This window comes from Ovis canadensis, chromosome X (genome assembly GCF_042477335.2).
Source record: "Ovis canadensis isolate MfBH-ARS-UI-01 breed Bighorn chromosome X, ARS-UI_OviCan_v2, whole genome shotgun sequence".
In the NCBI taxonomy this organism is placed as follows: Eukaryota; Metazoa; Chordata; class Mammalia; order Artiodactyla; family Bovidae; genus Ovis; species Ovis canadensis.
The window spans coordinates 18,641,743-18,657,243 of record NC_091727.1 but is presented as its reverse complement, the minus strand read 5'-3'; positions in this window follow the sequence as shown (position 1 = coordinate 18,657,243).

Here is a 15,501-nt window from a genome sequence, read left to right as displayed (position 1 = left end):
CCTGACAACTTTTTGTGAGGGAAAGGCTTCCACAACCAGCAGGAGGCAGAAAATGCTTTCCAAGAATTTAATCATATCCTGAAACACAGATTTTTTTTTAAATTTTTATTTTTACTTTATTTTACTTTACAATACTGTATTGGTTTTGACATACATTGACATGAATCCACCACGGGTGTACACAGATTTTTTAAAAATTATTCATTTATCTTTAAATTTTGTTTTTTAATTGAAGGATATTTGCTTTACAGAATTTGTTGTTTTCTGCCAAACCTCAACATGAATCAGGCATAAGTATACATATGTCCCCTCCCTCTTGAACCTCCCTCTCATCTCCGTCCCCATCCCACCCCTCTAGGTTGGTACAGAGACCCTGTTTGAGATCCCTGAGATATACAGCAAATTCCCTTTGGCTATCTATTTTACATATGGTAATGCAAGTTTCCGTGTTACTCTCACCATACATCTCACCCTCTCCTGCCTTCTCCCCATGTCCATGAGTCTGTTCTCTATGTCTGTTCCTCCATTGCTGCCTGCAAATAAATTCTTTGGTACCATCTTTCTAGATTCTGTATATATGCATTAGTAGACGATATTTATCTTTCTCTTTCTGACTTACTTCACTCTGTATAATAGGCTCTAGGTTCATCCACCTCATTGGAACTGACTCAGATGTGTTCCTTTCTATGGCTGAGTAATATTCCATTGTGCATATGTACCACGACTTCTTTATCCATTCATCTGTCGATGGACATCTCAGTTGCTTCCATGTCCTAGCTGTTGTCAACAGTGCTGCAGTGAACATTGGGGTCCATGTGTCTTTTTCAGTCTTGGTTTCCTCAGGGTATATGCCTAGGAGTGGGATTGCTGGGTTATATGGTGGTTTTATTCCTAGTTTTTTAAGGAGTCTCCATACCGTCTTCCATAGTGACTGTATCAGTTTACATTCCCAGCAACAGTGCAAGTGTTTATCCACACCCTCTCCTGTTTGTAGACTTTTTGATGAGGGCCATTCTGACCAGTGTGAGGTGATACTTCATTGTAGTTTGGATTTGCATTTCTTTAATAATGAGCAATATTGAGCATCTTTTCATGTCTTTCTTAGCCATCTGTATGTCTTCTTGGAGAAATGTCTGTTTCCCCACTTTTTAATTGGGTTGTTTTTCTGGAATTGAGTTCTATGAGCTGCTTGTATATTTTGGAAATTAATCCTTTGTCAGTTGTTTGATTTGCTATTATTTCCTCTTGTTCTGAGTGTTGTCTTTTCACCTTTCTTATAGTTTCCTTTGCTGTGCAAAAGCATTTAAGTTTAATCAGGTCCCACTTGTTTACTTTGGTTTTTATTTCCATTACTCTAGGAAGAGGGTCATAGAGGATGTTGGTTTGATTTATGGTATTGAGTGTTCTGCCTATGTTTTCCTCTAAGAGGTTTATAGTTCCTGGTGTTACATTTAGATCATTAATCCATTTTGAGTTTCTCTTTGAGTATGGTGTTAAGTGTTCTAATTTCATTCTTTTACATGTAGCTGTCCATTTTTCCCATCACCGATTATTGAAGAGGTTGTCTTTGCCCCATTGTACATTCTTGTCTCCTGTCTTGTTCCATTGGTCTATATTTCTGTTTTTGGGAAGCACAGATTTTTATGCTACAGGAATAAACAAACATTTCTCATTGGCAAAAATGTGTTGAATGTAATGGTTCCTATTTTGATTCACAAAGATGAGTTTGAGTCTAGTTATACTTATTTAAATTTCGTGGTCTGAACCCTCAATTACATTTGCAGCAACCTAATACTTTGCTTGTTTTACAGGTCATCTTAGACCAAGAGTTTAAATAAAATGAGCTATCAGAATCAGTAGTTTTTCCTTTTAATACTCAAACTGGTATCCAGCTTTGCTGAATTGGTGAAGATGGGCTTGAAAATACAAACTGAACTTTCATTCAAGTCAAAGAACAGTCTTGTGCTTCAAAGATAGGAACCCAGGGACTTCTCTGGCAGGCCAGTGGTTAAGACTCTGTGCTTCCAGTTCAGGGGATATGGGTTCAATCCCTGGTCGGGGAACTAAAGCAATTCGTCTGAACCTACCTGGAATCTTTGCAGTGCAAAAGTAGTTGTTATCACTGTCCATTTACCTGCTGAAGTGCCCTTTGCATTTGAAAAGCACAGAGGTAATAGTGTTACCATGTTCACAAAACTACTAGAGAAAGGTTGATAAACAATTTATAACCACTTTCACAGCAAAGAACACATTTGTCTGAGCTTTTGGAGGCTGCTATTTACAGTCAGTTAACAATTCCCAAGGTGTGGTAGGTAGCCCTCCAGGATGGTCCCCAGCAGTCCTCTGATGTTTTGTTATTCTTTTCCCTGAAGTGGTGGCTGAACTTAGTGACTTGGTTCTAGTGAACAGAATAAGGCCCAAGTGATGGTGACTGGAGACTTGGTCATAAAGGGCAGTGTGGCCTTTCTTTTGCATCCTCATGGTCATCTGCTCTAGAGCAGGCTGGCTGCCCTGTGTGAGCCGCCCTGTGAGGAAGCCAACATGACAAAGAATTGGCAACTCTGGCTAAAACCTCGTGAGTATTTTTGGAAGGGGGTCTTCTTGCCTCATCAAGCTTTGAATGACTGTAGTCCTAGCTGACACCTCGATGAGAGGTGTCAACCTTGTGAGAGACCTTCAGCCAGAACCACCCAGCCACGCTGCTTCCTGTCTTTTCCCTTACAGAAACTGTGAGATAAGAAATGATCATCGTTTTAAGATGCTAACGTTTGGGGTGATTTGCTATGCAGCAATGGCTAGCTAACACAGAGGGGTATCATACTTCTTCTAGATTTATCCCTTTATTTATGCAGCAGGTATTTATTGAGAAACTACCACATGCCAGGCATTGTGTCTATGGGATTTTCCAGACAAGAGTCTTGGAGTGGGTTGCCATTCCCTTCTCAAAGGCAATGTGTATGCAGAGGTTAATCATCTACTGAACATTAGAAACATGCTTAAGGGGCCCCTGGTTTCTGGGCTCTATATACATAGCATACAGAAAAAAATTTTACCCTTGGAAAACTGTGGTGGTTTTCTTTGGAAATACCATCTACCACCTAGAGTTGCTACTATACATTTGCTATTTATATATTAATGGCCCAACAAATATTTATAGGTTGAATACTCCTCTGTGAATTGTGCTCACCTGTTGAAACTAGAGATGGCACTCCAAACCTCTGTCCCTACTATGTCCCCTCAAATTTGTGTATTGAAACCTCACTCCCAAGGTGATGGTAGTAGGAGGTGGGACCTTTGGGAGGTGATTAGGTCATTAGGGTAAAGCCCTAATGAATGAGTCTCTTATAGAAGAGACCCAAGAGAGCTCCCTTACTTCTGAGGACCGTTAGGCCAGTAGAATCTTTCTAGCATGCCATATATATAAATACATATCGAATACCAGTCAGTTCAACAATGAAAAATTATCTCTAACACATTTATTAACATCCTCTGGGTATAGATTTAGATAATGACATTTGTAGTGCTTAAACTTCTCTGGAATGTGGGTTCAAATGCTAACTAACCACCTCTAAGGATTAATCTAAGGATTAGCTTTAAGGAGTAAAGTTCATTTCTACATGTTTACACATTTACACCACACTCTTTATACCATATAGACAATATGTGGGCATGTACTGTCTAAACCCTAACTTTCTGAGTACAAGCTGCCCCAGTGAGCCACCATTGTCTTCCAGTGCTCCAGGGGCAGGCTCTGTCTCTGGATGCTGGGTGGGTGGATCAGTCTAATTCTGGTTGGGGAGCTCCCTTGTTGGCATATGGAAGTGAAAAAAAATGAAAGTCTCACAGTTGTGTCCCAGCTCTTTGCAATTCCAATGGACTGCAGGCTGTCCTCGTCTATCCATGAAATTCTCCAGGCAAGAGTATTGGAGTGGTTACCATTTCTTTCTCCCAGGGATCTTCCCAAGCCAGGGATTGGACCCAGGTCTCTTGCATTGCAGGCAGATTCTTTACCAACTGAGCCAGTATCAGCTCTATCAAGGGTGAAGTTAACAATTTTCTCTCTACCTGCCCACTTCTTTGTTTTCTCTTTGTAAGTTATTCACATTTCAGGTTGGTGAGAGGTATCTATTGGGTACTTTCAAACACCCCAGCTGCAAACTGGCATGCTCCTGGCCCTTGTGAGAGGTCTTCCAAGAATCCTCTTGACAGACCTTTGAACTCTTGCCTGTTGACCTTCTCCCACTTACACCATGCTTCAAAGCAGGCTTTGACTCCACAGCTCTGTATCCCCAGCATCTAACACACAACCTGGTACACGGTAGGTGCTCAGTGAATGTTTGTTTAATGAGTGAGTCATTGATAGCAGGACATGCTTTTTCATGGGCTTTTTAGGAGTGTTGGTCAATAGCTCATTACAAACCTGCTTGAAATGACTGAGATAAGCAACCTTAGATGACTTGAGCAAACACAAACTAGTTCCTAGAAAGAATGTCTTTTTCTTTTAACGTATGTTCCTGTTTTTGTCTTTTCCATTACTCATTGAAAATAGCAACGACCCTTTCCTGTCCACCTGAAACTATCACAACATTGTTAACTGGCTATACTCCAATACAAAATAAAGTGTAATAAAAAAAAGTAGAAAAAAATAGAACTAAAAAAAAAAAAGAAAGTAGCAACTATCGAATTCCCTGGTGGTCCAGTGGTTAAGACTCAGGAACATGTGTTCACATATATGTGTATATATATATATATGTATGTATGTGTATATATATGGGGCTTCCCTGGTGGCCCAGACAGTAGACTCTGCCTTGAAAACCTATTCATTTCATTTAATGCTAGTTTATCCAGAGGCTAATCTAACAAATTAATTGATTACCTATGTTTTGAGGTCATCTTATGGCCTACTACAAGTTCTGTTAAACAAAAAGGAAACAAATCCTACTGTATAGCACAGGGAACTGTATTCAATATTTACCCTGTGTTAAACCCTAATGGAAAAGAATATAGAAAAGAATGTCTATATGAATATAACTGAGGCACTTTGTTATAAAGCAGAGATTGGCACAACATTGTAAATCAACTGCACTTCAACAAAAAATTAAATATAAAATTTAAGTAAATAACAGAGGAAAAGCTCCATGGTAGGTGCTGAATAAATGTTTGCTGAATTAATTATTATAAAATCTTTAAAAATGATGGCAATAGAGGTATGTTTTGTCAGTATTATCATATGTAAGTAGCTGATAATGCATAGTTTAGGGCAACCTCTAAAACCATTGGCCCACATTTTTGTCCTAGCTGTGAATTTAAGTTATTTGTGTTATTCGTCATTCTTAGCTAAGGCATAAATTTCTTTCTTAAGATACTAAGTTTGAGATACCAGCAGTTCCAACATCTGACACCACTTAGTTGTGTGGCCTTGAATAAAGTGTTCTACTTCTCTGCACCTTGATTTCAGTTTTCCCTTCTGTCAAATGTAGATACTGGAGTGTGGAGTCAACCGTTCATTCAGTTATACCCAGGACCTAAACTAGGATGAGGCAAGTGAACCGCTCACCTTGGGAGTAAAATCTAAGGGGGATTGGGTGGGGTCGCCAAAACACCTCAGTAATCAAGAAAAGTAATATTTCAATGCATAAAGAAATCAAAGTTAATACAAAAGATGTATTATGACCAAAATATCAACATTTTAAAGATGGGATCACTGTTGCTGATTTTTCCTTTGGCCTCTGACTCCAGGGTGGTTTAGCATGGCACTGTATCCGATCCGGATTTTTATTTTTCTTTCCTTCTTTTTCTTTTCTTTTGCCGTGGTGCACACCTCAGGGGATCTTAGTTCCCTGACCAGGGGCCAAACTTGTGCCCCCTGGAAGTGGAAGGGTAGAGTTCTAACCCCTGGATCACCAGGGGAGTCCCTGATTTTTCAATAAACACTTCATTAAACCATCATTCATGTTATTGCCCTCTTAAATTTTGCACTGGGATTGAGTCCTGGTCCTGTTACATACATTTAATGAATGCCTGCCATTTACTGAGCACTGCTGGGACATAGCAGCCCTTGCTTTCAAGGAGCTCACAACTTTATTAGGAAAAACAGGAGAGTGAGCAGAGAGTAAGTAGGACAATGGGAGACGTTTTGGGACAGAGTTAAGCAATGGAAGGAATGATATCAGATGAGCCCATGTGGACTAAAAAACATAGCATTTCATCCCGAGGTGGTATGTATCACAGAGCGGTGATGAATGCAGGCTGGAGATGGAGGCCTTGGAGTCAAGCCCTACCTCTTCCAATTCTAACTGGCTGTGTAATCTTGTGCAGTGTATCATTTTAACTTCCCTGCACTTCTGTTTCTTTCCTCATTAGTAAAAGTGAGAAGAAGAATTACATCACTTAAGGCGGTTGTGAGGGTGACTTGAGCTCATACAGTGAGTTCTGAGAATAGAGCCGGAACTTAGGAAAAATTGTTAAATGTTACTTTTAACTAGAAAACACTCACTTTGAGCAAGGACAAGCTCTATTAGATAAAGTTAAACCCAGCTCTTTTCTAGGCAAGCTGGTAAGAGTTGCAGTGATGTTTATCTTTCCCCGACTTGTCACTCTGTGTCCCAAACCACTTTCCCTTAGTTCCAGTTGAGCAGGAAAAGCCGTTTCATCTTTGGCAGTTCTTCCAAATTCAGTAGACTGTGACTGGTCATTTAGAAAGTTAATGAACAATTCATGGCTCGTGTACAAATGTACAAATCTTCACCATTTTTTTTCTCGGAACCTTTGATATAAACAATTGGACACCAAAATGTTCCCCTTAGAATGTACATGGAGTCTCTTACTCACCATGTTTTAGAGGGAGACTGATATGAGCCCTTGGAGGTGGGTAGAAGCAACCTTCCAGTACCTTACAAAATCTTGTGAATAGGAGCACAGGGCTGAACTGGGAAGAGCACTTTTGCTTCTACTGGACTGAAGGAGTAGAAATTTTGCTTTTTCAGCTCAACAAGATTCCGCCACCTTAGTTTGAATCAATTGGATATTTGGAGAGGGTCTAAGAGGGTACCATCTCTGCTCCCCTAATTTATTCCTGTAACTCTCTCAGCTCTGATGTTATTAAAAAAAAAAAGTCCCACTATTTAAAAAGTACTCCTCAGTTTTCCAAATTGTCTCAAAATTTACACATGGACTAAGTGATAGATGGTATTTATGAATTGTCCATTATTTTCTTAACTGTAATAATAGTACTGTGGTCATATAAGGAAAATATTTGCCTTCCTTCTGTCCTTCCTTTTGAGAAGCATATTAAAAGTAAAAAGGACATAATAACTGAGATTTGCTTTACAGAAGACTTGAACCCCCTCAAAAAAAGTGTGAAGGATACCTGATAAAACAAGAATGGCAAGGCATTGGTTGTTGGATCTGGATAAGTCTGGAGTGGTTACTTGTAGTGTCTGGTTTTATGTAATTTAGAAATTTTCCCAAGAACAAAACACATTTTGGGAACTTCCCTGGCAGTCCAGTGGTTAAGACTTTGTGCTTCTATTGCAGAGGTTTCAGGTTTGATCATTCGTTGGGAAACTAAGATCCTGCAGGCCATGCAGAGAGTCCAAATAGAAAAAAAAAAAAACACGATTTTCTATTTTTAGGCACTGTTTCTCAGTCTTGCCTTGGCACCCCCACCTGGGCAACAGGCTGGCATTATCCCGTCCTCAATCCTGTCAAGTGGTTTCTCTACCAGTCTGTGAGTGTGAATTGCAGGTGCAGTTGAAATAGAGACCCTCTCAGCCCTTGGAGCAGTCATAGGACCTAAGGCAGAGGGTGGGGCTCTTGGAGCGGTCAGAGTTTCTGCCCTGGTAGCCGGGGACCATATGTAGCCTCAACCTTCTACCCTGGGTTGCTGTTCTGATAATCACTGTCTTTGAGCCAAGGGGTGAAAAAACACTGACTCAAGACTATTCCTGTTAAAAGTAAATATTCCTTGGGAGGAGTTGACTCAGCAAGCTATTATCAACTCTCCTGATCCTGACAGCTCAGTGATACCTCCCCTGGATAATGGGTGAGTTTTGGACTATGGCCAAGATTGGGTGGAATAAGACCCTGGGGAAACCAGTGAGCTGGGCTCCAGAATGAAGTTGGCCTGAGGGGAAGTGGGGAGGAAAGATGCTGAGATGTTAGAGCTGGGTGGTGGTGGTATTGGGAAGGAGTGTGGGCAGGGGTGTCCCAGGGAACCCCAGAAGGAAGAAGTCACATTCTCTGATTCTTCTCAGAACAGAGCTCCTTCTAGGCTGCTTCATAGTGGTGTCATGTAACAGTTCCACATGGAGAAGTAACTCACCAAGAAACTTCCCAGGTCTTCTACCCCCCACAGATGTATGTACACCTGAAATTTTACCAAGCCGTTAGACTGTGCTCAGGGGAATTCTTCAGTTGAGTTCAGTCACTCAGTCATGTCCGACTTTGTGACCCCCATGGACTGCAACACACCAGGCTTTCCTGTCCATCACCAATTCCTGGAGCTTACTCGGACTCATGTCCATTGAGTCAGTGATGCCATCCAACCATCTCACCCTCTGTTGTCCCCTTCTCCTCCCACCTTCAATCTTTCCCAGCATCAGGGTCTTTCCCAATGAGTCAGTTCTTTGCATCAGGTGGCCAAAGTATTGGAGCTTCAGCCTCAGCATCAGTCCTTCCAATGAGTATTCAGGACTGATCTCCTTAGGATGGACTGGTTTGATCTCCTAAGAGTCTTCTCCAACACCACAGTTCAAAAGCATCGATTCTTTGGCGCTCAGCTTTCTTTATAGTCCAACTCTCACATCCGTACATGACTGCTGGAAAAACCATAGCTTTGACTAGACAGACTTTTGTTGGCAAAGTAATGTCTCTGCTCTTTAGGTTGCTGTCTAGGTTGGTCTTGGCTTTTCTTCCAAGGAGCAAGCATCTTTTAATTTCATGGCTGCAGTCACCATTTGCAGTGATTTTGGAGGCCCCCAAAATAAAGTCTCTCAACTGTTTCCATTGTTTCCCCATCTATTTGCCATGAAGTGATGGGACTGGATGCCATCAACTTAGTTTTCAGAATGTTGAGTTTTAAGCCAACTTTTTCACTCTCCTCTTTCATTTTCATCAAGAGGCTCTTTAGGTCTTCTTCGCTTTCTGCCGTAAGTTTATTGTCACCTGCATATCTCAATCAAATACTCCAAGTGAGTTTTTATCCTTTTGTTTTCATTTGGGTTCCCTCAGAAGCAGAAACACTATTGTTGGGGGAGTAGGAGTAGGAATCACGCCAGCCCTGGACTGATTTCCTTTGGAGATATTTTTTTAAATATAAGAAATGAATACACTTCCAGCTTATTTAAGACACAGTTATTCTGGATTTTGATAACTCACAACCAAACTTCAGTTCAGTTCAGTCACTCAGTCATGTCCGACTCTTTGTGGCCCCATGAACCACAGCATGCCAGGCCTCCCAGTCCATCACGAATTCCCAGAGTCCACCCAAACCAAACTTAATCCCAACCAATTCAGAATCCTACCACGGGTGTGAAGATCCTGGGGATAAATTCAACTCAAAGGCTACAGCACACACTTTGAGGTGAGCCAGGGAAGCTGAGGTCTTTCCAAACCAAAGAGGCAGCAATGAAGTCAACAAAGATTCAGGGGCTGCAATGAGCCCAAATGGAGCCAACAGAATGTTGGGGAGAAAGCTAGAAGGCCCTTCTATGCCTAGACTGTGGTGCTTAAAGGTAGAGAACGCAAAAAAGAGACGATTAGAAGTGAGGATGGCTAAGACTTTGTGATCAATTAGGCATCAGGGGTGAGGAGAGGGAAGAGCGAAGGAAAGACGGTCCCAGGTCTGTGGCTTGGGAAACTGGATAGATGGTGCTGCCATTTTGAGCGAGGGCACTCAGGGGAGAGAGATTTAGAGAGATGATCAAATTTGGAGAGGTGAGTTTTGGACACACTGGGGTTAAGGTGCTCATGGGAGATCCAAGTGGAGATACTTTTAAGCTGTTGGATGTGGACTCCACAAAGGAGAGCAGGGCTAGAAACATTCATCTAGACTAGTCAGTCTATAGATGGGCTTCATGGCAAGGATATGTTCAGGACAATGAGGAAATTGTGTGGGATGAGAAGACAACAGTTGGCTTGTTAACAGCATCTAAGCATAGGAAAAAAAGGCCAAGTAAGCTATGAAGAAGAATGGGAGGAAGTGGCAAGAGATGAGGCAGAAAAGAAGCGGGGTGGTGTATTCCAGCATCCAAGTGAAGGAGGAGTTTCAAGAGGGGTCATGAGCAATGTGAAACAACACACAGAAATGTCTAATAAATGCTGTCGGTGCCAAGCCTGCATTTCCTCATCTCTTATCAGTGTATGCAGCCAAATTTCCAACTGCCAGAACTGCATCGCTTTGATTCTGGACTTTCTCTGGTTTCCAGAACCTGCTCTGTCCATCGACACGGAGGGCTGGAAATGCCAGGGAATTAAGGCATGCCATTTCCCCTCAAATAGCCACCAGCTGATGGTTGCCGAAAGCTGGTGTACAACTATTTCACCTACCTTGCCCCTTGAGCAATGTAACCCTGAGATTCAGATTCTACACCATTTCCCAGAGTTCCGTGAAACAGGATTAAGTTCTGGGTGCAGAGCACAGTGACTTGTTTAATAACACACTCTGTTGACTTTCTTCCCTTGCCTTCTCACTTCTTCACTCCTTTACCTGTAATTCCTGGGATCTCCTTGCAAATAAACCACTTACACCCGAATCCTTCCCTCAGGTTCTACTTTTAGGGGAACTCAGATTATCTAGAAAGAGAAAGCCTGGGAAACATCCATGGGAATGGGTTTCTGTAGCTAGCTCCATTGATGACTTGAGTGAGAAAGTTGGGAATGGAAGGAGAGAGGCTTCATTTCAGGGAGATAAATGAATAAGAGAGGAATGATGGAGAAGATACTTCAGAAGCAAAGTTATCAGGACTTACCCGGTGGTCCAGTGGTTAAGACTCTGCCTTCCAATGTAGGGAAGCTTTGGTTCAATTCCTGTTTGGGTAACTAAGGTCCTAAATACTGCAGAGTGTGGCCAAAAATTAAAAAAAAAAAAAAAAGCAACATTACCAACTGAAGAGACAGAATGGTGACCTCACATTTCAGGTCAATAGGATTTAATCCGTCTTGCTAATAGCACCCTAACTACTGTTGAGTGTTCACCTTTCTCCCACGATGCCCTGTCTTGGAGAAATGTGGTATTGCCTTTGGTGGAAGTTAATGGGCCTGCTCCCTCACCCTGATGTGGGCAGGTGACCTAGGCTAGACCATGGGAAGTCCTATCCCAAGTGTTTGAATCCTAAGTGATATAAGAATATGAAGCCTAGTGAAAGGTCATTTATCACAACACTCTGGTGCTAAACACACTTTTCCAAACATTTTTATCTCAAAAAAACCTTGCAACAAATGAACTTTTGCTCCAGGTTGCCAGTGGCAGTTTCTGCACCAAGAATCCTGATTAATAAAACAGGGCTAGAACAAAGGATTTTACAGAATGAGAATGATTTGTTTCTACTCAGAATTTTTGCTTTTCTTAAAAATCTCTTTAATAATCTAAAGCTTGTTTTATTGCACTTTTTGCATCATTCTCCCCCACCGCCTCAGTTTTATTGAGCTATAATTGACCTGTAGCCTTGTATGTGTTTAGGGCAGCAATCCCCAACCTTTTTGGCACCAGGGACTGGTTGCATGGAAAACAAATTTTCCATGGACCAGAGTGGGGTTGGGAGGATGCTTTCAGGATGATTCAAACACATACGTGTATTGTGCACCTTATTTCTATTATTATTACATCAGTTCCACCTCCTACCTTCAGGCTTTAGATCCTGGAGATTGGGGACCCCGGTTCAAGGTGTACAATGTGATTTTGTACGTGCAGATATTGTCAAATGATTACCACAGTAAGGTTAGTTAACACACCTATCACCTCACATAGTTAACTTTCGTGTGTGTATGTTTCTTTGTGGTGAGAAACATTTCAGATTTACTCTTTTAGCAACTTTCTAGTATATAATATAGCATTGTTAACGATAGTCAGCACGCTGTATGTCTCCCTATTTCTCCTCCTGCCACCCCTCTCCTAAAAGCTCCTGGCAGCCACCGTTCTACTCTGTTTCTCTGCAGTCAGCTTTTTTGTTAGATTCTACATGCAAGATGACACAGTATTTGTCTTTATCTGACTTATTTCACTTAGTGTAGTGCTGTCAAGGTTGTCACAAATGGCAGGATTTTGTACTCTTTTATGGCTAAGTATCGTGTATACCTGGAGAAGGCAATGGCACCCTGCTCAAGTACTCTTGCCTGGAAAACCCCATGGCTGGAGGAGCCTGGTAGGCTGCAGTCCATGGGGTCACTAAGAGTCAGACATGACTGAGCGACTTCACTTTCACTTTTCACATTCATGCATTGGAGAAGGAAATGGCAACCCACTCCAGTGTTCTTGCCTGGAGAATCCTAGGGACGGGGGAGCCTGGTGGGCTGCCGTCTATGGGGTCGCACAGAGTCAGACACAACTGAAGTGATTTAGCAGCATTGTGTGTACCACATCTTCTGTCTCCATTTATCTGTTGATGGACATTTAGGTTATTTCCATCTCTGTTTGTTGTGAATTACAATGCTGCAGTGAATATGGGGGTGAACATATATCTTCAAGAGAGTGATTTAATTTCCTTTGGATGTATAAATCCAGAAGTGGGATTGCTGGATCATTCAGTTCAGTCACTCAGTTGTGACCCCATGAACTGCAGCACGCCAGGCTCCCTGGTCCATCACCAATTCCTGAAGCTTGCTCAAACTCATGTCCATTGAGTCGGTGATGCCATACAACCATCTCATCCTCTGTCGTCTCCTTCTCCTCCTGCCTTCGATCTTTCCCAGCATCAGGGTCTTTTCCAATGAGTCAGTTCTTCGCATCAGGTGGCCAAAATACTGGAGTTTCAGCTTCAGCATCACTCCTTGCAATGAATATTCAGGGCTGATTCCCTTTAGGATTGACTGGTTTAATTTCATAGGGTAGTTCTATTTTTAATATTTTGAGGAACCTGCATATTGTTGTCCATAGTGACTGAACCAATTTATATCTGTACCAACAGTGCACAAAGGTTACATTTTCTCCACATCCTTTCCAACACTGTTTTCTCATGTCTTTTTGATAATAACCATCTTGTGTGAGTTGATACCGCATTGTGGTTTTGATTTGCATTTCTGTGTTTTAGTACATATTTTTCATGTTCCTGAGAGGCCATTTGTATATACTCTTGTGGAAAATGTCTATTCAGGACCTGGGCCCATTTTTAAATTAGATTATTTTGGTTTTATGCTATTGAAATGTATGAGGTCTTTACATATTTTGGATATTAGCCCATTATCAGATATATGGTTTGCAAATGTTCTCTCCATTCCATAGGTTGCCTTTTCCTTTTGTTGATTGTTTCCTCTGCTGTAGAGAAGCTTTGTAGTTCGATGTATTTTAATTTTTTTTATTCGATGTTTCTTTTTGCTTTTCTTGCTTATGCTTTTAGTGTTATATCCAAAAAGTTATTACCAAGACCCATGTCAAGGAGATTTCCCCCTGTTTTCTTCTAGGAGTTTTATGGTTTTGAAGAGGAAAAGTTAACATTTTACATAACCTCCTTCTCCTTCTGCAACTTGGCTTGCCCTTTGCAAAGTCTAGATCATGTAGGTCACATATTCTCAGAAAGTGGGGACTTGAAATACTAGGAACTAGAGTTTATCCTACTCACCCTTGTCCTGCTCTTTGCAATTGCTCAGCCCCTGCAAACCTGCTTAATCATGCCTGTCCAGGCCAGGTATCCCCCTCCCCATCTTGACTGCTGTTTCCCAGAGCAAAATCCCTTAGTTTAAACCAGCCTATTAACAGCTAGTGTTGCCCACTATAGTCTGTCTATACCAACTCTGTAATCCCTTTGTTCGGGGTGTTAACTCCTCTGGGCCCGCAGGCATAACAAACCTGAGTTCTCCAACTCTCCGAGTGAGGTGCTTGGTTTCTCGAGTACTGGTTTCTGCAACAGTTTCAAGTCTTTTTATTGAATAACTACTCAGATTGTTTTTTTCTGATAACCTGTGTTCAATGTGAAAAGTTAAAGTATTCTGAAGAAGGGGAAAAAAACACCTTATAATTCCATTGCTCAAAGGCAAATACTATGGATTTAGTTGAGATGGTACCATGTATGCAATTTAGTATACAGTTTATGGAATATGGCATACTTCTTTTTTAAAAGTTTACATAAAATACATCATTTCTTTACCTCAAGAACAACTTCTCAAATACAATTTTAATGAGTCAAAATGTTGTCTTATGGATATAACATACTTTTCTAAAATTTTTCCACCATCATTTAACATTCTCTCTCTCTCTCAAAACTCTTATCATAAAAAATAATTTCCAGAGCAACTTCTTTCATAAATCTTGGCCTGGCAGTTCTGATTCTGTCTTCAGGCTTGATTCGCAGAACTGGAGTTATTGTTTCAAAAGGAATGAACATTTTAAAAGCTCCAGAGAGCTTGTGCCAGAATGTCCAGATAATAAGATACCAATTTATATTTCCATCAGTGCTCTTCATGGGATTTATTTTTTAATGGTTAGTGTGACAAAAGCCAGCTATTTCATTTCTTTTTTCTTTGATTTGAATTGAGTCAGTTTCCTCCTTTCTGAATTATCTATATTTGTACTAATATTTTTCTCAGGAATTTATATGAACTCTTTATTAAATCTATTAACCTGTTTCATTTCTGAAAACATGTTCCTGTTTCATTGTTCACCTTTTCAGCTGATTAGGATGCTTTTAGCTATTCAACCATTAACATTTTATACAGTTAAGTCCAGGAAGCATTTTCCTTATGAAAATATCTTTGAGTTTTTCATTGTTTTAAGTGTGTAAAGTCTTCTCTCATCCCTATGTTTAATAAAAATTCATTCTGGATAGTGTGTCTTGAATTTTCTGTTTAGTAATATTTTCCACATGTGGTCTTTTGCCAACTTTTTAAAAAAATTAATTTCTTTTTTATTGAAGGATAATTGCTTTACAGAATTTTGCTGTTTTCTGTCAAACCTCAACAGGAATCAGCCATAGGTATACATATATCCCCTCCGTTTTGAACCTCCCTCCCATCTTCCTCCCCATCCCACCCCTCTAGGTTAATATAGAGCCCCTGTGTGAGTTTTATGAGCTATACAGAAAATCCCCGTTGGTTTTTTTTTTTTCCCCTTAAACAGGGATTAGAGTCCCCCTCAAGGCCTAGACAGTAAAGAGTCTGTTTACGAAGTGGGAGAGCCAGATTCACTCCTGAGGAAGCATCTCCCTGAGAAGGGAATGGCTACCCACTGCACTATTCTTGCCTGGAGAATTGCATGGACAGAAGTGCCTGGAGGGCTACAGTCCATGGGGTCGCAAATAATCTGAGCACGACTGAGTGGGTTCAGGACTCTATTTCACTCGACAGTATAGT